A 27,335-nucleotide genomic window follows, 5' to 3' on the forward strand; every position below is an offset into this window, starting at 1 on the left:
GCGTACGGGAACACGCGATTACAATACGTAGAAGAAATTTTGAATTTTGCAGCAATGGCATCCAGCCGAGTGTACACACAGTTGCCTTAAATGAAATGATGCCAGCGCTGACATTTCAAGTTAGGCTTTTGTTCGTGCTATGCTGAGCACAGAAAAATGCATCATATGAAGGCTTTCAAATAGAAATTATGCGTTCAAACTCGCTGCTGAGTAACGGGATAAAATAAACAGAAAAGTGCACGATTTGCTATTGAGTTTATAATACAGCGTCAGATACGCCGGGATCGGCGGATTTGTGTAACTTTAGTACGGGAACAGGTGCCGCCCCTTGCCATTCCGCACATAGTTGTTGCCCATGTTACGCAGCTGAAACGCGTTGTGCCCTGAGGTCGTGAAGCCGGGCTAGCATTCAAAACACTCTAATCGCAGAGGCACCACATCTCGCTTGAAGCACAGTCTAGCACACACTGAGCTTGTGCGGTTAAATGAATTCGCACACACCAAATGGTCGTATGCGCAGGTCTCTGTGCCCCACGTTCTACGCCGTCGTTTATTTGACGAAGCACAGGCGGCGCAGCGTCGCCCCACCAGAGTTTGTCGATGCCGCTCCTCGCTGGCGCTTTCGACGCGGACGCTCCTGCCCACTCTTGCGAGAATGCGCCTCGGCATTCAACCGCTTCCTGCGCTTTTCGCGCTGCTCCACAGCAGCAGTCGACGATCCGGGCAACGCTACAAGCTCCAACTAAGCACCCCGCTGCCGCTTTCGAAGTTGACGTGCAGCGCCGCGTGGTGTTCGATCGGCCGCTACACCGATCAGCTTCACGCTCGGCAGCGCTCACCGTGGGATTTTCCCTATGCCGACGCATGCAGAGTGAATGTGAATGCAGCGACGAGAAAAAGCTGCCGCTCCTTCTCCCTTCATTTCAACGAATTGATCTTGCTGTGTCTGCGCGTCTGCCATGGCACTTTTTGATGATGATGATGATGACGATGAAGATGTGTTGAGTCTTAATGGCACGTACCCACGGCGGGGGATTGGCAGGGTGAATTGCGGATAGACAGGCACTACGGCAACCAACCTTCGCGTTCGTCATCTTAAAATAGGTGTAGAACTCTTTGGTGATCACGTCCCCGTACGCGTTGCCGATGGGTTTAGGCTTGCAAAACACCGCGACGGAGCTGCGCTTTTATTCAACGCGGAACGCATCCCGTAAAGAACTCTCGGTCTAAAGTTTCAAAATGAAAGCAAAAAATATTCATTAAATTCACTTTTTCTCGCATATTTTTAAGCAGCCACACCATCAGCCTTCCTCGGGTGATCATTGTTCTTCCAGGCCTTTTGCGACGAGAATTTTGACGTTGCTTTTATGAGCTCATGAACCGATGCAGGTTTTTGGCGGCTATATGTTGGTAAATAGGCCACTGGGCTACAAATGATGTAAACCATGCGAATAAATTCACATGTTTTAGTGACAGCCGAACGGTAAAGCAGCGTAATTTGCCTTTGCTACACTGTTATGCATTATTTCAATGACATGGTACAAAGCTTCTCAGGGGGTTCTTTTGAATTATACTTTGCATCTTTGCAGTACAAGCGGGAAAAAATATTTGTCATTGCTTAATGTCTGAATCCCATTAGGTCACATTTTTTGTAGAATGTCGCGAGCTTTCAGTCTGAATTGCGACGCTCTCTTGAACAACGGTAAAGACCGCGCCTCGGGCTACCTCCGTGCTATTCGAACGGGGCTCACACTGTTTTGTGATCATGTGCTCCGACGCGCGGTCGATAGTTTTAGACTTGCGAAACAACGTGACTGAGGTAAGCTTTTTTTATCATTATAGAATAAGCCGCCTAAAAAACTCTTCCTCTAATACTCGAAAATATAGGACGGTGCCATTGACCAAATTCACATTTACTGCCACATTCTCCGCGACCACACAATTAGTCTTCTTGACTTGGTCACTGCTCTTCCAGATTCAGGCGACAAGAAATTCTACGTTGCATTCTTTAGCTTTCGTGGTAGTGCAGGTAGTCGGCGACTACATGATCATTTTAAAAGGCCAGTGTACCACAAATAATGCGAAAGCTTGACAGAAAATCACAAGTATTGTAGTGCTGCCCTAATGGTAAAACAGTGTAATGTGCCTGTGCCGCACTATTGCGCCATCTTTCAAAGACATGACAAAGATACCGTTGCAGGAGGTTCTTTCAGATCCTGCCTTTCAACTGTGCTGCACACGAGGAAGACATAATTTTAAGTGCTGAATATTTTAAGTCCGTTAATGTGCTCTTTATTTGCAGAAGGCTCAAAGCGATCTGTATTAATTGCAGTATGCGCTACAGAAACAATAACGTTGAGGAACGCGTCGCACTTTTTTTGTGGCCGGTACAGATTTAAGAAAAACTAATGACGTTTAAAATCCTCGAAATACAATGCCAAGACATATCGGAATGGATGGCGCTCTTTTATAATCGATGCACCCTTACGCCGTCATTGAAGCCAAAGTGTATTATTTGTGGCTGACGTAAAAATAGCTGTTTTCCTATTGAGGATTCGGGACAGACAATCCCTGGTACTGAAAGATGAGAGCTTGCTGGTCTACTTAGAAAATATGCACCAGAGGCACCTTTTCAAGAAAATGTGCATTTAAAGAAACGACAAATAATTCATCAGTTTCATAGTGATGGTAACAGCCCGCGACTACCGAGTCGCGGCGACGTCAGGGATGCATAATGGTCCAAGAATGTAGGGGACTGGGCCGATCAAAGAAGATATATCTTGTACATTTTTTTCACAAATACTCACTTTCTTTTAGTAGCCCCATAATATTGTGCATGACCACATCTTTGTGTGCATGGCGCAGCAATTCCATATACTTGGCGCAGAACCTTTCTCAAAAATCAGTATCGAACGAAGCCTAAGGTCAGAATTTAATGCGAGTCCCTGTGCAAGGGAGGACAATAGGAAGGTGAAAAACCAGGTACTCTTGCAGTTGAAATATAATACTCGCAACATTACTTTTTGTGCACTCACCGTAGCAGTATGCCTCTCTTTGAAGGTTAAAGGTTTCGATTGTGAAATACAGATGGTTGTTCACGTAGTCGGCAATTAAAGCGCTTTCTGCGCTTAGTTTTGTAGTTTGGGGTTCATAATGAGTTTTTTTCGGAGCCCCAGTCTTCCTTATATTCAAGTGGAGGTGATTTTTACCGTTATGCCCTCTCAAACCGGCTGTCCAGCTGCCGTCTTCTGGATTTGAGCGTCGGCGTGTTTCATTTCACGAATTAACAATGCTCGATAATGACACAGGGCAGACAGTGGCATGGACCTCTGCAAAGCTACGTACTAATTTAGTGGTCTTGGAGGGAAGGGTACAACCAGATTTATCAGTCTCTCATTGTTCGCTGGTGTTCATTGTTATCTCGTATTGCAGCAATGGGCGCCTTAATCGCGAAAGACAGGTGGGAGAAAGGAGCTTTGCTGGCATGGAAGCCGTCTGAGGGAAAACAACGGGACTCCTAATCAAGCAATAATGTAAGTAGTGAAGTTAATTTCTCACTAAATTAAAGTACTTGCCTGCGCAAATGTATTTGCGCCGCGAGGGTGCGATGGGAGAAATGAGCCTGAAGGAAACGAGGGAAATGGCACATTTTCGCTTCTATTTTTACATGCATCTTTCCATTGTTCGAAACTTGTGAGCCTGGGAAGAGCTAAGAGAGATTTAGCAGCCATAAAGGTGACTGATGTAACTACTGATAACCAGGCAAGTGTTGACAGAGCGGTCGCAGTATTTCAGTTAAAAGATTGCTGTAAAAAGAACTTGACCAGGGTTTGAAGTATTTCAACTAAGATTTCGAGTGAATAGACCGTTTTATCACGAGGCTGCCCCAAAACACGAATACTCGATGAGCTCTCTGCGAAACATATTCAAAATTTGACGCAATGTATGCTCGCATTCCTGTTTGAAACAGCCAATCTCTGTTCTTTCACTGGTGACGAAAAAGCCGCCACTGCGGTACGATAACAGACTGATGATCTGATTGGTCGATAATGTTGATTACGGGTTGCATGTGTCCTTGGTATCTTATTACCTAAACTCTCGGCGTTTTTTCACTGTATATATCGTTGTCGAATATACTAAGACGAAAATATTTCCTACTCACTTTTTAGCACCGATTTTGTTATTTGAGTGTTCAGGAAAATAAGCTTCAAAAATAGATTAAGTTCCAAAGCTGTGGAGGCCACAGGCTCGTGATATCGATTTATTTTTTAAAGTAAGCATATTGCTATATTTTTTGTAACTCTGTATATTTGCATACAGCATACAGTTATAATATATATATGATTGGTTTTTTGGGGGAAAGCAAATTGCGCAGTATCTGTCTCATATACCGTTGGACACCTGAACCGCGCCATAAGGGAAGAGACAAAGGAGGGAATGAAAGGGTAAAGGATGAAAGAGGTGCCGTAGTGGAGGGCTCCGGAATAATTTAGACCACCTGGGGATCTTTAACGTGCACTGACATCGCACAGCACACGGGCGCCTTGGCGTTTGTGTGCTGTGCAATGTCAGTGCACGTTAAAGATCCCCAAGTGGTCTAAATTATTTATTACAGTTGGTATTTATTGTTTGTTGAATTTGAATTTTTTAATTTTTTTATTATGTGTATTTCTTCACTAAAGCATAGGATATCACCCTTCCTATCCTTAGCCAAAGAATAGACATGGATCAATGCAATGAAGGCTGAAAATTTATTCAGGACAAAATGTTTTCCTAGTGAAAAGTTGCAAAAGAACAAAAATATGCATGGACGCAAATATTTGAGCGCAACAAGTGACAGCAAAAATTACACATTACACAGGGTCGAATGACAATAATTAGGAGTGATCTTCAAGTTAGAGCAACCTTCATTATTAAAAAAGAATACATGCCTTTTGAAGCAGTCATTGATAAGTTTCAGAACAATCATCACGATAATAGGTATTGCATTGCAGGTAACTATTTCGGACGTTAAAAAAACCTTTAATCAAAAAGAAAGATTAGACGTTGCTGAAATAGCACAACGAATATACTCCAAATTTTCACCACCACTTTCTGGATCGGATGCTGGCCATACTCAATGCGAGAAATGGAGAGAATTTTTTCCCTGCGTTGGTGAGCGACTATAAGTTCTGACTGCATGAAATGTGTGCGGGAAAAACCGAAAACGCGGAAAAACCGAGCGCACAATACTGGCATTATTTGGTCACTCATAAACAAAGCGGAACAGGGCGCATTCGGGGCTTTGCGATTCCGTACTCCTATTGCCTGCTTTCATAGAGGGCGAACAGGCTCAATGTAAGTTTTGTAAGTGAACCTCTACGACCCTACATCTCTATCCAATAAGTTAAATGCGAATGAAAAAAGTTGAAGTAGAATGTTTTAACATGTGTATTTCTGAATTCCACCGAACTTTAGTAAGCATAAAACAAGCAAAAAAAGTTCGTTGCAGAATTTCACAAAGTATGGTTTGCAGTTTAATGCAGCTCCCAATGCTCATATCATTTATTAAATTGTTATGAATTGTTTTATGCCGTTACCTTCTAACGATAATCCGGAAGACATATTCAGGCATCTTTTAAAGAGAATATGTAAAGATATCATTAACCTTGCCTCTGTTCGCAAAAAGTCAAATTGTTAAAATCATTTACTGCCGCTGTGAAGTTTTCTGTTAAATTACGCGTGGGTGTTTATTTATTTATTTATTTATTTATTTATTTATTTATTTATTTATTGGAAATACCTGCAGCGCCCGAAGGCATTATTGCAGGGGGGATGAGGATACATAATAGAAGAATAGGCCAGAAAAAAAAGAGGAAGAGAAAAAAAAAAGCAATACAACAAGGCATGACACAGCAAGTACAAAATGAATGAAATATGAAACAACAAAAAAACATGACGAAAAAAAGCCAACTGACCAAATGATGCTGGATCAACAAGAACGAAGACAGCGTGAATAAAAAAGCCAAAAGAAAGCCAACTGCGCACTCATACATCGGACAGCAACGCGCGGAACATAGACTCGGAACGGCACTCAACAATTTCATGGGGCAGGCGATTCCAGTCATGAATGCTAGATGGGAAAAATTGCGTTTTGATAAGTGTTAGTTTTGCATTTAATTTCTCTAATCTTCCACCCATGGTCAAGTCTGTTTGACCTGAAATGCGGTGGAAGCAAATAATTTTCTTTATCTATTTTTATTTTTCGCTGAAAGATTCTGTACAGCATTTCTAACCGGGAGTTGGTACGGCGTTTTCGTAACAGCTCGCATCCCAGCGTTAGTTTAATGTTAGTAACACTGCTGTTAAAATCATAATTACTTGAGACAAACCGAGCGGCAAAGTTCTGAATACGCTCAAGCATGTCTGTTAAATTTAAAGTAGGGGGGTGCCAAACAACACAAGCATACTCCAATATTGGCCGAATATAGGTGAAATATAGAAGCTCTTTAACTTTTAGTGGTGCCATTTTAAAATTTCTTTTTAGAAAATTTAGCATGCCATAAGCTTTAGCAGAAACGTGCTCGACGTGCTCATTCCAGGTGAGCCCCCATCCATAAAACTTCTGAAGAAATCAAGTGAAGCAGATAAAAACCGGTATTGTCCTAGTCTTGTGCAAAACATTTTGAAGCCCACGGTGTAGAATTCCTACGGGTTCAGCGGTAACTAAGAGTGAGGTAATGAAAGGGTACATAGTGACTTGCAGGAGTATTACATAAGCAATCAGGTCGATTTTTTAAGTAAAACGTTAAGACCTCTCGGCCCCTGGACTGAGCCCTGCGGAACAGCTGTAGAAACAGAACGCAAACTCTACATGTATTCGTGAGTGATAACATACTGCCCGCCCCCATCCATAAAACTTCTGAAGAAATCAAGTGAAGCAGATAAAAACCGGTATAGTCCTAGTCTTGTGCAAAACATTTTGAAGCCCACGGTGTCGAATTCCTTTTTAGAATTCACTAATAGACCAGCAGTGGAAATACTGCGATTGCTGAGTGCTTTATTAGAAATGCTAGTCACGGAAAGCACGCCAGTGGTAGTCAATCTAAATATCTGGAAACTTAGCGACGAGTACGAGGAAGTCATTTTTTAGCACTAACAAATATACCACGGACACGTAACACGATAGCACCAGGGCTACAAGACATATCTTTATTTTATTAATTTATTCACGTCACCCATAAAGGCCTTACCGACATTATTAAACGCGATACATTTCAGTAAAGAGTGCAATACAACAAAAAACAAGAAAAAAACAATAAAACAAGGCATAACACAAAAAGGAAAAACGAACACAAAAAACAGCAAATTTTACACATTTTCGTCACAGCGAAGGAACTCTTGGAATTTTAAGACGTCAGCTTCTGTGGCGATGACTGATGGTAAACTTTTCCATTCAATCATAGTATAGGGAATGAATGAATTGGCGTAAGACGATGAATGACACTTCCCGCGTTTAATTTTGAAAGTGATCATGGCGTGGAAAGATGGAATGAGGTGACAAACAAATCACTTCGAGGGAAGGAGTGGTGATAAAGCTTATCGAAAAGTGTTAAACGAGGAAGTTTACGGCGATATGACAAGTCTTCCAGTTCGGCACGCTTTTTTAATGCTGTAACACTTGTGAAGGGTGAGTAGTCTGAAAATATGATGCGAACAGCACGTTTCTGCAAGTATTCGATGATATCGATAACGTACGCTTGCTCAGGGGCCGAAATGGTAACAGCATATTCAATTTTGGCGCGTATTAGAGTTATATATGCCAGTTTTTTAACGTGTATAGGGGCGTGTCTGAGGTTACATTTAAGAAGACGAAGTGGGCGGTTGGCAGACGCTAGGGTGAGGTCGATATGGTGATGCCATGTTAAGTCAAACAGAAGGTGCACGCAAAGGTACTTGTATGTGGTTGTTAGTTCAACAGTATTCTTGTTAATAATATAAGTGGTTGAAATGCGATCTGTACGACGAGTGAAAGATATCTGTTTTGTTTTAGAAATGTTTAATGTCATTAACCGGGATGAGCACCATAAGCTTACTGCGTTCAGAGCAGATTGTAGGGATTGGCGGTCACTATCACTAGTAATGTTACGGCCAATTACGCAGTCATCAGCGAAAAGTCGAATTCTAGATGTTAAACAGGCAGGTAAATCATTAATATAGATTAGAAAAAGCAAAGGTCCGAGCGCGCTTCCTTGTCGTACCCCAGATGTTACATAAGCAGAGGAAGAGTTAGAATTATTGACCGAGGTGAACTGTGATCTAGATGAAAGAAAGTCCTTAATCCAAGCGAGCACGTTAGGGTAGATGTTAAGCTGTGCTAATTTCAGTAGAAGTCTGTGATGAGGAGCCTGATAGAAAGCCTTTGAAAAATCAAGGATCCCTACATTGACCTGAAAGCCCGCGTCAAGTGACATTTTTAAGTCATAAACTAAGCCAGCTAGGTGTAGGAAAAGCGCTAAGAACAGGACAGAAGTCAAACATAGTCAAACAGAAGTCCTGTTCTTAGCGCTGTTCCTACACCATGCAATACCAACTGGCCCGTCAACTCGCTCTCCTAAAGAAGCCAGCTAGTTTAGTGTCACATGAAAATGCTTTGCGGAAACCGTGCTGCTAATTGAAATTAATGTTATGATCTCCGAGTTAGTGAATGACGAATACGCTGTGGATGATATGGTCAAGAAGTTTGCAATCGGTGCTGGTTAACGAGATGGGTCGATAGTTCAATGGAGAGGAATGCTCACCTGATTTAAATATAGGTGTTACTTTGGCTATCCGCCAGTCATTAGGAATTATTCCATGTGATAATTATTGCGAATACAAACAGGACAAGACAGCGCGATTGCTTTAAGATGTACTCTTAAGTATCTTATTGGTAAAGCCAAGGTGATGCGAACTACTAGTAATTTTGAGATTGTTTAATAAAGCTAAAATAACTGTTTAATTAATCACAATTCAGGCGTGAAAATGTCATGGAGCGTATTTTAGTCAGGGGATGAGCTAATGTCTTCTTTGGTGAAAACTAATGAAAACGTGTCATTAAAAATTTGATCACATTCAGACTCAATAATTATGACGCCGTTAATGTCGGTAAGCAAAGCCAGGATTTACGATGCGCCAGAACTTACGAGGGTTGTTGGTTAGCAGAGATGATAGGTCGTGATTGAGAAACTGGCGTCGAGTGGATTTTAGGAGTGACTGGTAGTCCTTGTCGAATTTCTTATACTTGTACCACGCGCTTAGAAGACAATTTTTTTTTTTACTGCCTGCCGGTAAAATCGATTTTTCTTATTACTCATACGTCGCAACTTCTGATTAAACCACAGTGCACTGCTGCTACATCGGATGGCCATAAGTGGAGCGAAGTCATCAGCAAGTTTATTAAAAGTACTCATGAATAAATCCCAATTCTGCTCAACAGTGCGCAATAAATATAGATTCATGAACTGGGTGGTGAAATAATCTCATTCGAAATTTAATTTGTCATAGTTAGCACAGTTTTAACATCTGATCTGTTTAATAGTAGTTTTCTTTTCGTTAAAGGAACCGGTAAGGCGTCCTGTTATTACGTCATGATCTGAAACGCCGTCTTGATGTATAATGTCGGAACAAATATCGGGATTATTCGTTAATATTAAATCTGTATTGTTGGCGGTACACGAAGTGTGACGCGTGGGATTGGTAATAAGTTGTGCTAGTGAAAATCAAAACATGACTGAAGAAACATGTTAGCTTGCGGTTTCACTCGCTGTGCCAGATTGTGAGAGCCAGTTTATACTTGGGAAGCTGAAGTTTTCCACTAAATTTAACTCACTGATGAAACTCGCTTTTTATCTTCGTGTAAATTTCCTTACAAGAAAAACGCACCGAGAAAATGTCAACCACTCGAACTTATCACGCGCGCAACTAGTACATATTCATTATTGTGTGAGTATATTTTGTGTATATTACCTCTCCTCCCTATCCTCTCTTCCTGTCCCCTCACCTCTTTCATTTCATTTCTTCATTCTGCCTGCTATCCTTTATTTCCGCTGCCCCAGCTCAGGTGCTTCAGTATCGATGGCAGAAGCCAGGCCTAGCAAAAATCATTTACTTCCTTTTCATTATTATTTTAATACACCCCTACTACAACTACGCCCGCGAAGAGCTGCAAAAAAAAGAAAAAACCGTTCTAGAATAAGTTAAGCCCCTGTACGCGCGCCCAAGTCGCAGGAACACGAACGGTAATTTACGTTGGCGCACGTGAGGAAAAATAGCCTGTCGGCTGCAGATGTCCACAGGGTATTTTTCAGGTTCATGCATGCCTTCAGACCCCAGCTCGAGCTCCTTCGGGTCGAACACGTGGATACCGAGCTGGCGGAGAAGAGATGATTGGACTCGTGCTCCACTGCATATGCATTCAGGCCATAGTAAAATAGGTACACAAGCACACGCACTGAAAACGATCGCAGAGAATCCATTCGGAGGCAGTGACATGAGCGAGAGGGAGTTTCTCCCCAACACGAGAATAAACGCGCCACTCGAACGGACGCCTGCTGCTGCCTAACTCAACGAATTCCGTAATACCATCAGAATCTATTTGCGGAATTTTCTCTTCTTTCATTCGGCGCTTTTTCTTTTCGTTTTGTAGACGAAAATATTGCTTAATGGTGGATGCGTCGAGATATTGGGAGGAATTGGCGCCTCGATTTTAGCTCTAGGCGGCTATGTTCCGGCCAAATGCGTTTAGGAATTTCCTGCACCTTACGTAGTACACACTCCGTACATATAGGTCGCAGGATAAACGATGTCAGAAGTTTTTATAGGCGTTTTTTATTTTATATTTTATTCGCACTTCTATCGTGTGTAAATTGAATTTAAGGCGCGGCCATCTAATCGGTTTTTATGGTAGTCTTAACGACATGTGAGCGTAAGACAGAATTTAATAGCAAGATTTTGCCACGTATCTAAAAGTTAAATCATTTCTTTCAGTGTTTTCATAACAGTATCTTACAATATTTCAGTTTCTTCACTAATAAATGGGGCTTCCATGAAAGCTGGACATTCAACAGTTAGGATTAAAAATAAATGGCGAAAATCAGGTCAAAGCCGTTCAGGGCTGATGAAGTGATAGCCTTGACAAATGTACTATTCCTCACTAAAATTGGCTTTAATTAACGCTAGCATCTTGTGCATTGGGTTGTTAGGTGTGCCGAGTACGGTAGAAGCACTATCAGCCACATAATGTTACGGGATGCACGTTTTAAAAAAAAAGATAATTGTTTCAGTGCATCAAGATCGAGATACCTTGTAATGCTGCCAATGGATGTACCATTCATGTTTGTAAACACCTTGAGATGTTTCAGGTGATTCACTTGTGTGCCTGCATCGAAATAATTTTTTTCCTGCAGACCTGCATCCAACTAACTTGTGTGGCTGATAGTAAACACGCAATGTGGCAATACCATTAGGCACGTTATATTAACCGCACCACATCCGCGTTCTGAAGCTAGGTCACGGATCGAAGGAAGCTCAGAGGAAAGGTAGGACGCCGGGCTTGTGACGCGACGGTCCTCCGATCCAGGTTCGCTACGTCAAGGTCATGTAACAAAATGTCTGACACATATACATGAAGCTGGCGCGGTGAGCCCAGGTCGTTCCCAGCGTGCCTCGGCGCCTGAAAAAAAATATTTTGTGCCTAGAATTTGGGCACCAGTCACCTGTCGTTGTCCACGCAATTTATGTGCCGGACAATGGAAAAATAATCAGAATTGTGAAGGCAAGTCTACCTCAGAAGTCCACACTCTTAACTTCTTCCTCCGGTCCGCACAATATCTGAAGCACCGAGTCGGTGGGCGTGCGTTGTAGCCAGCTGCCCGAACCTAAGAACGAGCTATATAATCGCAATCATAACATTCCAGCACTTAGCTACAATAAATTTCTGTATCCATTTGATGTCTCAAGGCTACACGAGAGGAGTTTTTACGTGCCAAATAAATAGAGTGGTTTTCACAAAAGGAAAGATTGTACCTGGTGTATTGTAACTAAACGCCTTAGGCCCGTCGTATCGAAAGAGGCGACAACGGAACAATAGCGCAGGTATCTGTGGCGGTGGAGCAGGATTTAAGAATAAAATACATGAAAAATAACTACAAGCTAAAGGCGCAAGATTCAAAGGAAAGTAATCAGTACTCTTCATTTAAACATACCAGCGGTGTCACCCTACACAGTCACCGATAAAATTCCGTTTTTTTTGTTCATTTGCAGTGCCTTTAGGGTGTTTTTTGATGACCTCATTTCACGCCAAATAATCATATCCTTTGCACTGTACTGCCGTGATATCCCTAAATTGCACACACCCGAGGTGCTCCACAGAAATCCCCCGCTTCCATTAAGGGCTCGTCTTTCATTGAGGATAAAATCGTTTCTCTGACCGCAAACAATACCAGGAATGTGAGTGCCTCCAGTCAATCTGCAAGTACGGCTGACTTTCGCCTGGGGTATTCATTCTTTTCAGTCAGGCAAGTAATTTCCAGTTAGTGCAGGGCAGTCGAAACATAGATGTCATTGAACTTACCAAGCAACGGTTTACTGCTATAATGCAACTGACATTAAAAAAGAAAAAGAAACCAAAAAAGCACTGGGGCGCTTCAAACTGATGGTATACTAATCCACTAGAAGAGGGAATGCTTAATCTCTCGTGATTTAAGTATTGTAGTTCACCAATCGATATTAAAATGTTGTCTCCAAGTACCCGTTACTTGCCGACACAAGCAGCAAGCTCAGATATAAGAGAAAAGGGGACAAAAAAGAATATTTAAGCGTGAGTAATCCTGATGTCGTAAACACAACTTTCTTATTATACACGATTCTGTGCCAGGAGGTAAAGTACATTATATGTCACAACCTATAAATTCAATACTTTATTTTATTCTTTGTCCTAAGTTCCATTTTGAACCAATTAAAAAAACTTGTTTCATAATGCCGTAGTCAAGAAAATATTTTGTTCAATTTTTATGAAATCGCATTAGTATATATGTTCCGTTTGGTTTGTTTTTAAAGTGGTAATATTGTGTGACCTGAGAACGGCTGCTTTAAAAAAAAATATCGGCTCCTTGTAAGTTTGCAGTTTGTTTATCTTTCATGCAGTATGAAGCTGCTCGCAGTTTCTCATTTTGAATTTAAAATAGAAATTATGCGAATATTCATTTGCAGGAGCGCACTTTTCTCCGAAGTAATTTTTTTACTTAGTGTTTCTCAGAAGAATAGTATGTTGTTCTGTAGCTTGTAAAACCTCCGGAATGTGTAAGACCCTATTCATTGGGCCGCTGAAGAAAGGCAACAGCGACGGCAACCTAAGAAAACATTTGGGAGTGTTTCTATTTAATGATTTGTGGCATCTTTGAATGAAAATTTAAGAGTATGGCGTTTTTAATTCTTTTACCTGAAATTTATTCGATTAAGGAGAAATACAACAACGTGCCGCCGGTTCGAAACCAACCACCTACAACCGCATTCTACCACACCATAGCGCCGCACAACTCAGCGACAACGATGCTTTGCCAATCTTCTACTTTTGGGGGCATTTAGGTCGCTTGTATAAACCAACCTTTGAAGTGCTCTCCAGCCTTGACCATAGCGACAGACCTAAGAATGTCCTGTTATACCGCGAGTGTCATTAGGAACAGAATAAGAAAAGGATCGCTTCTTCCTATGGCATAAAGTCTACCATAACTGAGGACCTTGGGAAATTGATTATTCAGTGAAAATATGTAATTACTCCTAAATTAATTTGTTTGTAGAGCTAACCTTTTGTACAAAAATAAATATATGACCCGCCCAACTAGTACTTATGTTCGACACTTTTGGCTGGTTGCCCGTCTCGAAATGCCGGCCATCAGACTTTCTGAGCGCAAAATTCGTGAACAATCCAGTTCTTACCAGCGTAGAGCAGAAGCAGTGATCCACCATGCTTTCTTCTGTGCAGTAGCAAAGACTTATCTCTATTGTTTAATGCACTTCAACTATGACACTTCCGGAGACGAAAGAAGCAGCGGAAAGTACCCTGCGCCGACACCTTAGTAACATACGGGTTCCATGCAGCACCTTTTGGTTTGGTCATACCTCAACCTGGTTAATTATTCACCACTACGTTAGGAAGTACGAGCCTGCTCCTAAAAAAGGTTTTTTTCGGTGCTGCAGTTTCCTGTAAATCAATTTTTTTTAGCAATTAAATCAACACATTCATCTTAGTCGAGTGGAACGGAATATTAGTAATTCCCAAAATACTACATGCTTTCTTTTACTATGTCCTTCCATTGTATGAGCTCATCTGACCGCCCATGGCAGTTCACAGTAATCCTGTGATGCAGAACCTCGAAGGTGATTAGGAGCGAGACAGCGTTTCTACTTCACGTTTCAGGCCAATTCAGGCCAATTCAACCTATCCATAGGATACCGTGTCTTTCATATCCATTAGTTTCAAGGAACAGGAACAAGATAAGCACCTGTGATTTCCTGCAAATAATTTATGCTAACGTTCTTTGCTTCAAAGGGCAATCGTCGTGCACTGCTCTTTCTCAGTTAAAAAGAAGAGCATCGAAATTCAAAGCTCCTAGTGAGGGCCCCAAGTGCAATCCACTATTTTGCGCATGAGTGCCTTAAGAGTGGTTTAAAGCGGGCAGCTGGCGGTCCACCGTATCATCGCTGTTGCTGTGATGTTTTCTTCCATTCTATGCCGAGAGCACTCCGAAACGGGACTCCATTAGCGGTCGCGGCCGCGTTTTCTCAGCCCCCATAGCAATCATAGGCATCAGGCCCTGCTAGTTGTTAACAAACACAAATGCCCCTGACGACGCGACTCTCATGTTTGCGCTCCGCAGCACCCGGAGCTTTCCATCCATGCTCGCTGTAAATGAGCTCGGAGACAAAGTTTAGTGAGCCTCCGTTTAAAATTGTTGCTTTTGAAGTTCTGGTCCGTAGTTACGGACGAGGAAGTGCACTGCACAGCGTGAGATAAAATAAAGACACTGCTTTGGCGTTAGCGACGGCACGCAACCATTCTGCAGGTGCAGTCTTAATTAACGCAACAATTTTTAGAATAGTGGTGAAGTGTTTGGGGTAGTAAGGGTTGACTGCCAGGAGCAGTTCTACTGTGCAGAACTTTATGCTGCCAGTCATGCTTCGATGTGGAGTCCATTTCACCCACGAGGCAGCATCAGGAAGGTTTATAGTGATCATACAGGAGAGATCAATTGATAGTTGGAAGCGTTGAAGCGGCAACGAAAGTTAGCCCCAAAGCCAACTAAGCTCGCGTTTTAAAGAATCTGAGTAGAGCCAAGAGAAATCTCGGATGTCATTTAGGCAGCCATGACGATGAAACCCATTATTTTTATAGATGTCACGGGAACTGCGGTTAAGATAAAATAAGAAAAAAACAAACACGTAAATAAAACACCATCGATACAAATTTTGAGGTTTGTTACGATGACAAAAGCGCAGCTTGCCATGCAGTGGGTGTGCTTGAGCTCAGGCATGCTTTTATTTTTTTACGCATTCATATGTGTTTGCATAAACTCGGGACGGAACCATTACGAACGGGAGTGCTTTAGTAAACTAGATCTCTAACATAACAAGTGATCACTAGATGAGCTAAAGAATTCTGGCAAGCCCAGTTCCGTTAAAAACAACAGACATGGTTGTCGAAGTTAACCATGTATAACTACGTCTTCTTTCTATCTAGGCACAATATGTCCTTGGCTAGGCTGAAGGTCAAATTCAGACAGCGGATAGATCACGTGGTATTCAGCGGGGTTCGTGCATCGAGTAGAGCTACCGTTAAAAAAACGCATAAAAAGAAATCTCATCCACGATTTGGAGGTGACCCCGCGGTGGCGCGAAGAGATCACCTTCACAGGCCGCTGCGCGAGACCGCTGGGCTACCGCTACAGCTGAGCATGTCTCGTGTTGTTGTTGTTGTTGTTGCCTCAAATACTATGGCACATACCGACGGCGGGGAATTGGCCAGGGTTTAGTTAAATTGCCCCATGTTAAATTGCACAACACTCTCGCGCTGTGCACTGCAGAGCGTCGTCTTCATCAACTTCCATCTGCTCCGTCCGGCGGCACTGCCCGCTCATCGTCGTCTTCTACCTAGCACCATTCCGTGCTTTTGCATTGATTTTAATGTCGTAAACATTCTATGTAGCTTCCAAAATTCCAGAATTCGGCCCCGCCCACCACGAAATTTGACCTGACCAAACTTGAACCATAATCGATGTGCGACAAAAACTGAGCCTGCCCGACATGATCGCGACCTCTAATTTTGGCCCGGACTATTGCCTAGATGCTATCTCTCGAAGTTAGGTTATAACCGTGGTTAAACACTGCTTAAGTCAGAGTTTTTGTTTGTTTCCTGTGGAACACAACCTGCGAAAAAAATACAGCATGCAATGAACGAACGGCGATGACCATTTGCACATCCATGTGATATCAGAGACTTCTGGCGAAGAAGCCTACAGCGGCAGGGGTAGTGCATATGTTTGGGTCGAGCATAACAAACTCAGGGGGGCACCTAGTTGATCTAAAGTGCGGTGAGGCGAAAGCCTTTAGAGCGGTGTTGCTGCTTGTGCCACTCATGTGTGGTTAAGATGGTGATTATGCACATATTTGTTTGTGAATCTTAAATGCTGGAGACACTGGTGGGCGTTTCGGAGGCATCCGTCTGATTCGGCACCTTTCCGCAAACACTCTTCAGCGTCTTAGAGGAGGAGAACTACATATGCGTTGGCAGGAAGTAGCGTAGTCACAAGCACGCAGGGCTGCGGAACGGGAGGTAGTGGTTCGAATCTCCTCGTCCACAAAGTTTTTTTTTGCTTATCGAGTCGCTGGATGTTGCTGAAGAGCGTAACGGAAGGACGGACGGACGGACGAACGGACCCCGCGAGTATGAGCCATTAAAGGCTTCCGCCTTAATAGGTGACAAGCCTGCAAGCTTGCCCTCTTTGCACAAGTGCCCATCCTCGCAGATGTTATCGTCCCAATGCTAACATGGCGATGACAAATCGGCTGGGCGACCGTCACCCGGTTCCCTTACGGGCAATGTTGCTGTACAGCTCAATATTTCAGCATTCGATCAGTCTCCAGTGTCCGTAAATGTGGAGTTATCTTACACATTCTCTTTTTATTCTTTTCACATTGTTGAGCGTAACGCGATGAGTGGTCTACGGCTTGATAGCGCACTCTGAACATTTTGAACAGCCGATTACAAGTTTCCGCATTTTTTAATAACTTATAGGGGAATTTACTGTCCGAAATAGCGCTTCCCTTTGCTTTCTTCACTTGCGTTTGATGCGTTTCACAATCCTAGTTCGGCGACATTTTTTCGTGCCCCGCCGCGGTGGCTCAGTGGTTAGGGCGCTCGACTACTGATCCGGAGTTCCCGGGTTCGAACCCAACCGCGGCGGCTGCGTTTTTATGGAGGAAAAACTCTAAAGCCCCAACTCGATGGTCACATCCTACGCGTACGCGCAGAGCGCCTGTGCGCCCAGCGCCGCGTCGCGACGGGCGTCGCAAGTGGTGTGCACCTCCATAGCCTGTCGCTAACTCGCGCTCGTGCCCGCACTAGCACGTTGTTGCTAGACCTCATAGATTGGAACTGGCCAAAACAGTTAGACTGCCACTTGAAATCTTTTGTATTTTGAAAGTAGCAAGGCAAGTTATGTAATATATAAACTGAACTGCAGTTTTAATAGTAGCTTTTCATTCAAACTGGCACGTATTTCAGTGCTTATAGCGGAGAGATTTCCACCGCTTCTGAATGTGATGAACGTTCTCTGCGTGATTGAAACATGAGGAATCTTAAGAACATTACAATCATGAAGTGCTCGTCATGAGCAATGTGCCTGCTTACCTTCACATGGTGTTCCCGGCATTATTTCCGCCACCGCCTCCTTCCAGGACGCTGCCGTAACGAGCTTATTTTTGTGGTGTTTGTGGCTGGCAAGCCACAGCGAGCGGCGCCTCTCAACAGCAGCGATTAATTTTTCATTGCTTATAAGGTACGACATGTTTGCGCAGGGGGCTGTCGCAGCTCGTTGACAAAAAAAAAAAAAGATCAGTCGGCGCGCCATGGAGGCTCATTCCGGATATAGCGAGAACTGTGCCCTCTCATTGGCCACAAACCAGCGAGCCACTTCCGGCGCGTGCGCCAGCGCGCCGCCAGGGCTGAAAATATCTGACATGAACAGATATCTAGCAACGCGCGCGCCTGCGCGCGCGTCTCGCTTTGCGCATGCGCCGACAGGATCCAGCGTACGCCCGTGCGCGTAGGCGCTCAGCCGGTACGCGTAGGATGCGTCCATCGAGTTGGGGCTTAAGGCGTCCGTGTGCTGTGCAATGTCAGTGCACGTTAAAGATCCCCAGGTGGTCGAAATTATTCCGGAGCCCTCCACTACGGACCTATTTGTTCCTCTCTTCTTTCACTCCCTCCTTTATCCCTTCCCTTACGGCGCGGTTCAGGTGTCCAAAAATATATGAGACAGATACTGCGCCATTTCCTTTCCACCAAAAACCAATTATTATTATTATTATTTTTTCGTAGAAGTACGACGCGCAAGATTACGGGCTTCAGTTGGGCTAAGTACCAAACCCTGGATCTATTTCTGAGAGCGTAATGAACGTGGTGCCTAAATTAGTGTGAAGCGAACTAAATTCGGGACAAAACAAGTTTGGTTTGGTTTATGGGAGTTTAACGTCCCAAAGCGACTCAGGCTATGAGAGATGCCGTAGTGAAGGGCTCCGGAAATTTCGACCACCTGGGGTTCTTTAACGTGCACTGACATCGCAGAGTGCACGGGCCTCTAGAATTTCGCCTCCATCGAAATTCGACCGCCGCGGCCGGGATCGAACCCGCATCTTTAGGGCCAGCAGCCGAGCGCCATAACCACTAAGCCAGCGCGGCGGCGGGCAAAAGAAGTGACTGTTCGGGAAAAAAACTCGGCACCAACGCTGGAGCTGCTTTGGGAGAGTGGCACGGACACGTGGAAGCACTTTCTGTGGAAGAAACGATTTCTGACGGGAAGTAAGCGTTGCTGCTGCAACCATTCTGCGTCTCCATTCTGGTTCTGTGTACCCCAGGTAAGCGAAGCGCTAATGCGTCGCGCCAAGGCGAATGAAAGTGTTATGGGAAGCAATAAAACGACAATCTCATTAGGAGTTCTAACCTAAGGTTCGGAAGTACACACACTCATTTCGAGCTCACTCCAAAGGCACGAGATAAGAGCGTTCCTGTTTTTCGTGCCCTTTTTTTCGGATAACTTCTTTTCAGCAGAGAAAGAAAGGACACTGTGGGCGCATTCGCTTCCCAGCTGACACGACATGCTACTTAGAAGCACTACGTTTTCCTGCTAGTCCCACGTCTATAGGAGAGGCGGGTGAATAAGAAGGAATGCACCTAGGACTTTGTTGCGGAAACTCTTTTGGCTCGCATTTTATGACTTCCTGGATTCCTCAGCTGTGTTTTGTTATTTGGAGCATATCAGCTAAAAGGAACTGAAGCCGGTTCGATAAGAGACCTACGTTGTACGCTTGGTTATAAAACCGCGCATCGAAGCGAGCGGTGCCTCGGGGCACAGAACAGTAACAGAGGAAAAGCCATTGTGTACTAGCTTCTGCAGTGGCAAGCAACGTTTTGGATGACAAAAGGCAGCTTCCTGTTCATGGAAGGAAGTAGCGTCCTGTAATGGCAAGTATATAGGAGAAGAGGTATTTTCGATCGTCATTAAGGACATTCTGCTACGCGTATGTCTTTCCGATGCTTTGGAAAAAAACACGGCGCTTGCGTTTGGCTCGTGGGACGCCCAAATACTTTTTATTTTGGGCCAAAATGAACCCATGTCTCTCAGAAAGGTAAAATTGATTGGCTGGACAGAAAACTGCTTGTTTATCAAAAGAAGAAAATGGTAGACGATTGCTAGCATAAGTAATGCAAAATTAGCGCGCATCTCTTCACACGCCACCTGCATCTACTTGCAGCCTTAAGAAATCTGCTCAGATATGCCACATTTACTCAATATATTAAGGCGAAAAAAGCCTTTAATGGCTCATACTCGTGGCCATGAGCCTCGTCTGTCCGTTACGATCTTCAGCAACTAAATAAGAAATCTTTGTGCACGATGGGATTCGAACCACCATCCTTCCGTTCTGCAGCCAAGCCTGCTAGCGACTACTCTCTTTTCTGCCAACGCATATGTACTTCTCCTTGACTAGCACGATGAAGAGTGTTTGCGCAAAGACGTCAAATCATTCGGATGCCTTCCAAACGCCCTCCAGTGTCTCCAGCAGTTAAGATTCACAAATTGCGTACCTAATCAATATCTTAACCACACATCAGTAACACAAGCAGCCAACACTGCGCTTAAGGGTTTCGCCTCACCACACTTTAGGTCAAAAAAGTCCCCCCCCCTGAATTTTTTTACATGCCTAGTTGAATAGAGTGGCTAAGAGTAATTAGTCAGGGCAGCGATCCAAGCTAATTTAAAACAATCTGGTAATGTGCGATGTACATTTAAACCCAGCTCCACGACCGAGTTTTCAAGCCAGAGGTCGAAAAAAAAAACGATTTCACGACTAATACCACGGGACGCTCGGCGCTGAACTTTTGCCAGATACTGTTGACGGCGTACCGCCGCTCTCCTTTGTGACGAGGCCTAGCGAGTCCGCGGAATTCGTGTATGTGATTTCAGCGATTTTGGAGAGCAAGACCACAAGATTTAGCGCACGCTAATGGCCGGCGAGCGTAGTTTTGGCTGCAATGAAGGGAATGCGAACATTAAATGCAATGAACAGGCCATGCACGAATATGGGCTGTCACGGCCCCTCTAACGCATAAAAAGTTGGAAGGTGATCGATTGGACAATATTCCGACGAGCGTAGTTCTGGCTACAACGAAGGGAATGTGAAGATTAAATGCAATGAACAGGCCATGCAAGAATATATGCTGTGACGGCTCCTCTAACGAATAAAAAGTTGGACGGCGATCGATTGGTCAATATTCCGACGGGAATGATTGCGCATTACTAAACTGCGTGAGTCCCATTGGCATTTCTTGGATGCAGGGTTGATATGATTCGTTTCCGTGTGCTGGATGATTAACGCATTTTTCTGCGGCTGTTAAGGTCGCCGAGCTTGCCGAAGGTCCGGATAAGTTGCCTTGCCAATGGTCAACGCAACCGCAACATTTTCCTCCTCATCTTCAAAGCAAATCCTTCAGCAACACTCACAGAAATACGAAGCGCGCCGTTAAGGTACGAATTTCATCGTTGATTTAAATGCGAACGAACGCGGAGGACCGCGCGACATGATCATTTATGCATGCACGCACCGGCACTCGCACTGCGTTTCCTCCCTCGTCAGCGTTCTCCAAGTGGAGCCCTTTTCCAAACCGCACTCCCCCTCGCTCTGACAACCGACACACAGTGCAGTCCAACACTTCCTCCGCCGCACATGCGGCTTTTCTCCTCGCCACTTTACTACACCCTCCCCTCTCTATCCTGCATTGCTCCTTTAAACATTCCCTGCTCCTTTGACCTCTCGGTGGCCTCATTCGAAGGAGGCGTTTTCCTGGCGTGGCCCCTCAGTTGCTCTCGCAACAAAGCGAAGGTCGACGAAACTGCTGACAAAAGCAAAGATATTTAAGACTCATAGAAAGACCACCAAACAAACAAAAAATTAGCTGCTGTTTAACCACCGCTGAACCTGGTGTATGGGGAAAGTAGACGCTGCTTGGCTTCTGTAACGTTGAGTGCGTTCCGTACATGGATACGCAGCGCACCCGCCCTGCCACCCTGGCAGGTGGTAAACTAATGGTTAGTCGCGAGAGCTTGGTCACCCAACGAACGTTGCGGCCTATTGCTGCAGTGCTGCGTGTCTACCACAACGTTGTCAGCGCTAATGCATGCAGCCCTCATCTCTCTCACACCACCGTCACGTACCTCAATGCACGGCTGAGGCTTCCACTGTACTGAGAAGTCAGTTTTGCGCCCTTCTTTTCCTCAAAATCATCAGAGTCTAGATAGGATAGGTTAGGAAAGCATTTAATGTCCAACCGAAAGAGGGTAGCCAGAGGGCTACAAGCCTAGACCACGGCCTAAAAGTCTTGACTCTTTTTAGCGGCTTCGGCCAGTCGTACGACTTGTAGCTGAGTCGCCGGGTCGGAGCTCAGTAGTAAGGTCTCCCATTGGTAATTCGTCTTTATACCCCGTCCCTCCCGGGGTCGTGAGGACATTCCCATAGTAGGTGGTCCAAGGGGGCCCTAAGTTAGCAGTTTGTGCATTTTTATGAAACTTGCCCTGGGTACTTAAGACTCCAGAGGGCCGGGTTTCGAAAGGTGTAAGTTTGTAACTGGCGCCAGTATGGCTTGGTATCTGGCCGAGGATCTATCCGTTGGAGGAAGTCTAGCTCGTTGCAAACGGTAGTTCCGTGTAATTTCTCTGTATGCCACCATGCGATCACTGTTGTGAAGAACACTTCACTCTGGTCCGCCCGGAAGGAGAAGCCTCGGTAGAACTCGTGGGCCGGCTCATTACCGGGCAGGGATGTATGTGCTGGTGTTCAGACTGGTGCAATTTTCCGGTCTATTATATGTCGGCTTAGAATTGTGTTCGTTAGAGGCTAGACCCGGCCTCTGATGAAATCTAGTATGGCAACTTTGAAGTCACTGATGATGTACCTCGCTTTTGTGCCTGCACAAGCCAGTGCTTTCGCAACCTCCTCTGCAGTCTCGGTACTCCCCGAGAGTATGGAGGCACTTAATTTGAGGAGTTGTTTATTATTCGCGACAGCGAAGGTCATCGCGTTCTTACCATACTCAGCGGCATCCACTTAGACCTAGAACGTTGTCAACGCCAACGGCAAAGAACACAATGAACGCCGATAGCCTATAGAAACAGGTGAGCGCTCGGCTTCGTCGGCGGCAGCGTCTGTGTGGCGTCATAGTTGTCACTGGTTTCTTCTCAGTTCAAGGTCAAGGAGTTCAAATTCAGTGCCACGCGAAGAGCGGCTTTACCTAGCGTAGCGAAACTTTCGCTTTGAAACACACATGCGAAGAGAACTAGGACATTATACAAGCGCAAGCAAGCGCCGGCACGCGCACGTTGGAGCAATACAACGCGTTATTGAATGCTGAAGTGAACACATAACCAAGACACTCAACGCGTTTGAAAAGTTTAGTTCTATAGCCAATCTTTCATTATATTTGAACACAATTCGGAATGCCTGGTGTATTATTTCGAAGAGAGTGGAAACAAAAGGGGTTAGAATGCCAGTTTGATCACGTTGCGTGGTTGGGCACAGGGTCTACGAGCGATCATCGATGGCGGTGGTGGATGAGAGACAAAACCTACTCCCAGGCGCCTCTCTGAAGAAAAGAAATTTTGAGGAAGCGGGAAGTGGCTATAGCGCTCGCTGTAGCCATCACAAATTCCAAGGCAATAAATAGGAAACGATTCAAAATCAGCAAGCCGGAATTATTTCCAAGGCAGGGTACATCCAGCTGACCAGGAAATCGCTAAAGTAAGCCAAATACCAACGCACAGTACAACTTAAATGGACCCGCGCCCACACATCCCTTCTCGGTAACGAAGCTGCCCATAAAGTGAAAATGAAAATTGGTTTTGGGGGAAAACTGTCTCCGATATCTCTGCGGGCACCCAAACCACGCCGTAAGGAAAGTGATAAAGGAGGGAGTGAAAGAAGAAAGGAAGGAAGAGGTGCCGCATTGGAGGGCTTAGGAACGATTTTGACCACCCGCGGATCTTTAACGTGCACTGTCACCGCACAGAACACGGGCGCCTTAGCGTTTCGCCTCCATCGAAACGCAGCCGCTGAGGTCGGGTTCGAACCCAGAGGCTACAAAACAAGCAAATCCTTTTGCCTCACCCTACATTGTATCTTTTTATTTTTATTACTTTTATTTCAGCATCAGACGAAACGCCGAGCCTGATGCAGAAAGAGAGGCTAAAGGCTGGTGGTGCCTGACGAGGCCCCTGACCCTAAATAGTCCACAGCGGTACAGATTCAATACAAATCTTAGAACAAAATAAGAAATTGTGTCGCCTCTAATCACAAACGATAACAAAAAACGCTATATTTGACACTTGTACACAAACGTATCGCGCACTCTGTTGCACAAAAAAGACACATAACAAATTACACATAACAGGACGCTACGCAAATTACATGAATAAATCAGCACAAATAGCTGTTGTACAAAATCATACAAAAAAGATATAATTGTCAGTGAAACTGAATAATATTGCTTGAAACGACACAAAAGCAAGATAAGAGCAAATTATAGAGCCATTTTGTGTTATACAGAGTATTAGTTTCTTTTGTAAGACGACAGTAAAACGTGAAAAAACACTGTTTAATTATGGCTTTACTTAAATTGGCAGCATTTTTTATTTATTTTTATTTGCAAATACTGTTGGCCGTGGGGCTGTTACAGTGGTGGGGCGTGACACTTGAGGAGTAACAGGTTTCCTTTTCATTATTCAGAAATACAAAAATACAATGTCATCGCCATCTACACAATCATATTTCTTGCAGCGTAATGTTTTTCCTTTTTTTTACAGAAGTAGTGTTAATAAACATTCACTTTAAAAACGTACAGTTATTTCACACCGAAAAGGAAAAAGGAAAAGTTTTCTACATTCCCGGCCTTCATCTTAGGCGAGATGTAATCACGAAATGGTTAGGCGTATGAAATTAAAAAACAACAAATTTTTAGTGTGAAATAATAATAATAATAATAATTGGTTTTTTGGGGAAAGTAAATGGCGCAGTATCTGTCTCATATATCGTTGGACACCTGAACCGCGCCGTTAGGGAAGGGATAAGGGAGGGAGTGAAAGAAGAAAGGAAGAAGGAGGTGCCGTAGTGGACGGCTCCGGAATAATTTCGACCACCTGGGGATCTTTAACGTGCACTGACATCGCACAGCACACGGGCGCCTTAGCGTTTTTCCTCCATAAAAACGCAGCCGCCGCGGTCGGGTTCGAACGCGGGAACTCCGGATCAGTAGTCGAGCGCCCTAACCACTGAACCACCGCGGCGGGTTAGTGTGAAATGGAGATAGCTTTTTCGAACGTTGTTAATGTACTGGACTACAAGAGAGATGCTGGTAAATCATTTCATTGTACTATCGTCCTCAAAAAGTAAGAATTAGCGTGCACATTAATGCGTACGTTCGGGGTTTGGAAAAAGTATTCATTGCTTGCTCTCAGATGTCTAAGTTGTTTTGGAACCAAGTAATGGGAGCTACTGATATTGAAGAAATTTCTTGAGAGCTGAAATGAAAATTTTAGTCAGGTCATTCGGCGACGTTCGGCTAGAGGTAGCAAATTGAGAAGGCGCAGCATCTCTGTTACAGAATCAGTACGCGTATATCTGGACATTATAAATCGAGCTGCTCTTCTTCGCACACTTTCAAGTTTTTTTTTATTAAACTACATTCTACAGGATCCTATATAATGCAGGCATATTCTAATGTTGGTCGCACATAAGGTAAATAGGCAGCTAACTTTGCAGATTGTGAGGCCAGTTTTAATCTTCGGCGCAAAGACCAGACTTTCTCTTCAGCGGCTGAATAAACTTAAAGTACATGATTTTTCCTGCTTAGACCTCTAGAAATGTGGACTCCCAGGTATTTAAGTGCTTCTACTGTGGTAAGTGCGGTAGATCCGAGCATATAACAGTCTTATTGGCATGTTTGGTCCTGTTTGTGACGCGCAAAACTACTGTTTTCTCTTCATTGATTTGCATTTTCCAGCCTTGGCACCATTTTTCGACCGCTACGAGAGCATCATTAAGTGCTTTTTTGATTATCTATATTATTTATAGCACTGTAGAGCAGGCAGTCGTCAGCGAAAAGTCTCACTGTGACATCTTTATTAATATCGGAAGCGATGTCGTTAATATAGACTAAAAATAAAACGGGACCCAAGACGGACCCCTGAGGTACACCGGAGGTTACGCTTAATAATTCTGATTTACTACCATTGATTTCGATAAATTGAGATCTTCCGCTTAGATAAGCTGATATCCAGTGCACAGTTGTATGATTAATACCCATTAATAGTAATTTCTTAATTAAATTTACTTTGTTGGACTCTGTCGAAAGCCATTGAAAGGTCAAGGCATATTGCGTCGATTTGTTTCTTGTCGTCAGAGTCTTCGCGGAGTCAATGACTGTCTCTACTAGTTGTGTTACAGTTGACAACTGTTGCAAAAAACCATGCTGATTTGGGGAAAAGGCATTTGTTGATTCAAGATGTGTATGGATTCCCTTTGATATTATGTACTCCAGAAGTTTGCAACAAACTCAAGTTAAAGAGATTGGCCTGTAATTCTCAACTGCCTGCCGGTTTCCAGTTTTGCGTACTGGGGCCATTTTAGCTCTAAGCCAGTCATTTGGGACCTGTTTCTGTTCGAGTAAGGTTTTGAATATAATGATCAGATAATGGGTTACCCATTCCGCATTCCTGGGTAAAAAGGCGTTTGGTATGCCGTCCGGTCCGACAGACTTTTTTTTCATTTATATTTGGTACAAGAGATAACACTCCTTCGTAAGTTAATTCAATATCAAACATAGTGGATTCTTGCATTTGTGACGACACATTCGATGACACAGTGTTCGTTGCTGGGGCGGTAAACACAGTCTGAAAAAACTCATTATGAGCGGTCGCAATCACTAAAGAATCGGTAATCACCTGATCGCCAATAACAATGCTACAAAGGTTGTTATCTCTTTGTGACAAATGACGCCAATATCGATGGGCAGCAGATTTCATGTAATTAGTTAATGTGTCATCATAATACTTCCTTTTGGCTTCTCTCAGCATTTGTCGTAAAAGACTTGATAAATGAGAGGCTTGATAAATAACAATAGCTCCCTTAGCTAGCGTTTAAATGCTTTTAATTTGCATTCAAAGTTTAGCGTACCTTAAAATTTGTTTAGGATCGCAGGTATTTTATACGCCGTTGTTTGCCTTCCATAATTTGTTCAGATTTTTGGTGTTCGGTATTTTCGGCGCCTCAAAAGATATTCAGCGTTTTCGGAGTCAATAATTCCGTACAGTTTCTTGAGATGTATTACTTGCAGTGCTTTTAAATAATATAACTGGTCTGGCTTAAGGATGCCGTGCTTCTTAAATGGAGGAGTGGTTCTTAAGTCCTGTGCATTGCCACGATAAGATTCAAAGCAGCGTTTATTTCCTTCTGCAAAGTAATAAGCTTAGTATAATTGTATTGTGTAGTAGTGC

At 43.8% G+C, this 27,335-nt stretch overlaps 1 long non-coding RNA gene across 1 annotated transcript in view; it reads left to right on the plus strand.

The window, feature by feature from the left end:
- Nucleotides 1–27,335, plus strand: part of LOC144108630 (uncharacterized) — a 111,021-nt gene that overhangs the window by 53,006 nt on the left and 30,680 nt on the right. The window contains exon 3 of the long non-coding RNA XR_013309493.1: nt 3,433–3,533. This is a non-coding gene — a long non-coding RNA (uncharacterized LOC144108630). The remainder of the gene's footprint in view (nt 1–3,432; nt 3,534–27,335) is intronic.

Source organism: Amblyomma americanum, chromosome 10 (genome assembly GCF_052857255.1).
Source record: "Amblyomma americanum isolate KBUSLIRL-KWMA chromosome 10, ASM5285725v1, whole genome shotgun sequence".
Taxonomy (NCBI): domain Eukaryota; kingdom Metazoa; phylum Arthropoda; class Arachnida; order Ixodida; family Ixodidae; genus Amblyomma; species Amblyomma americanum.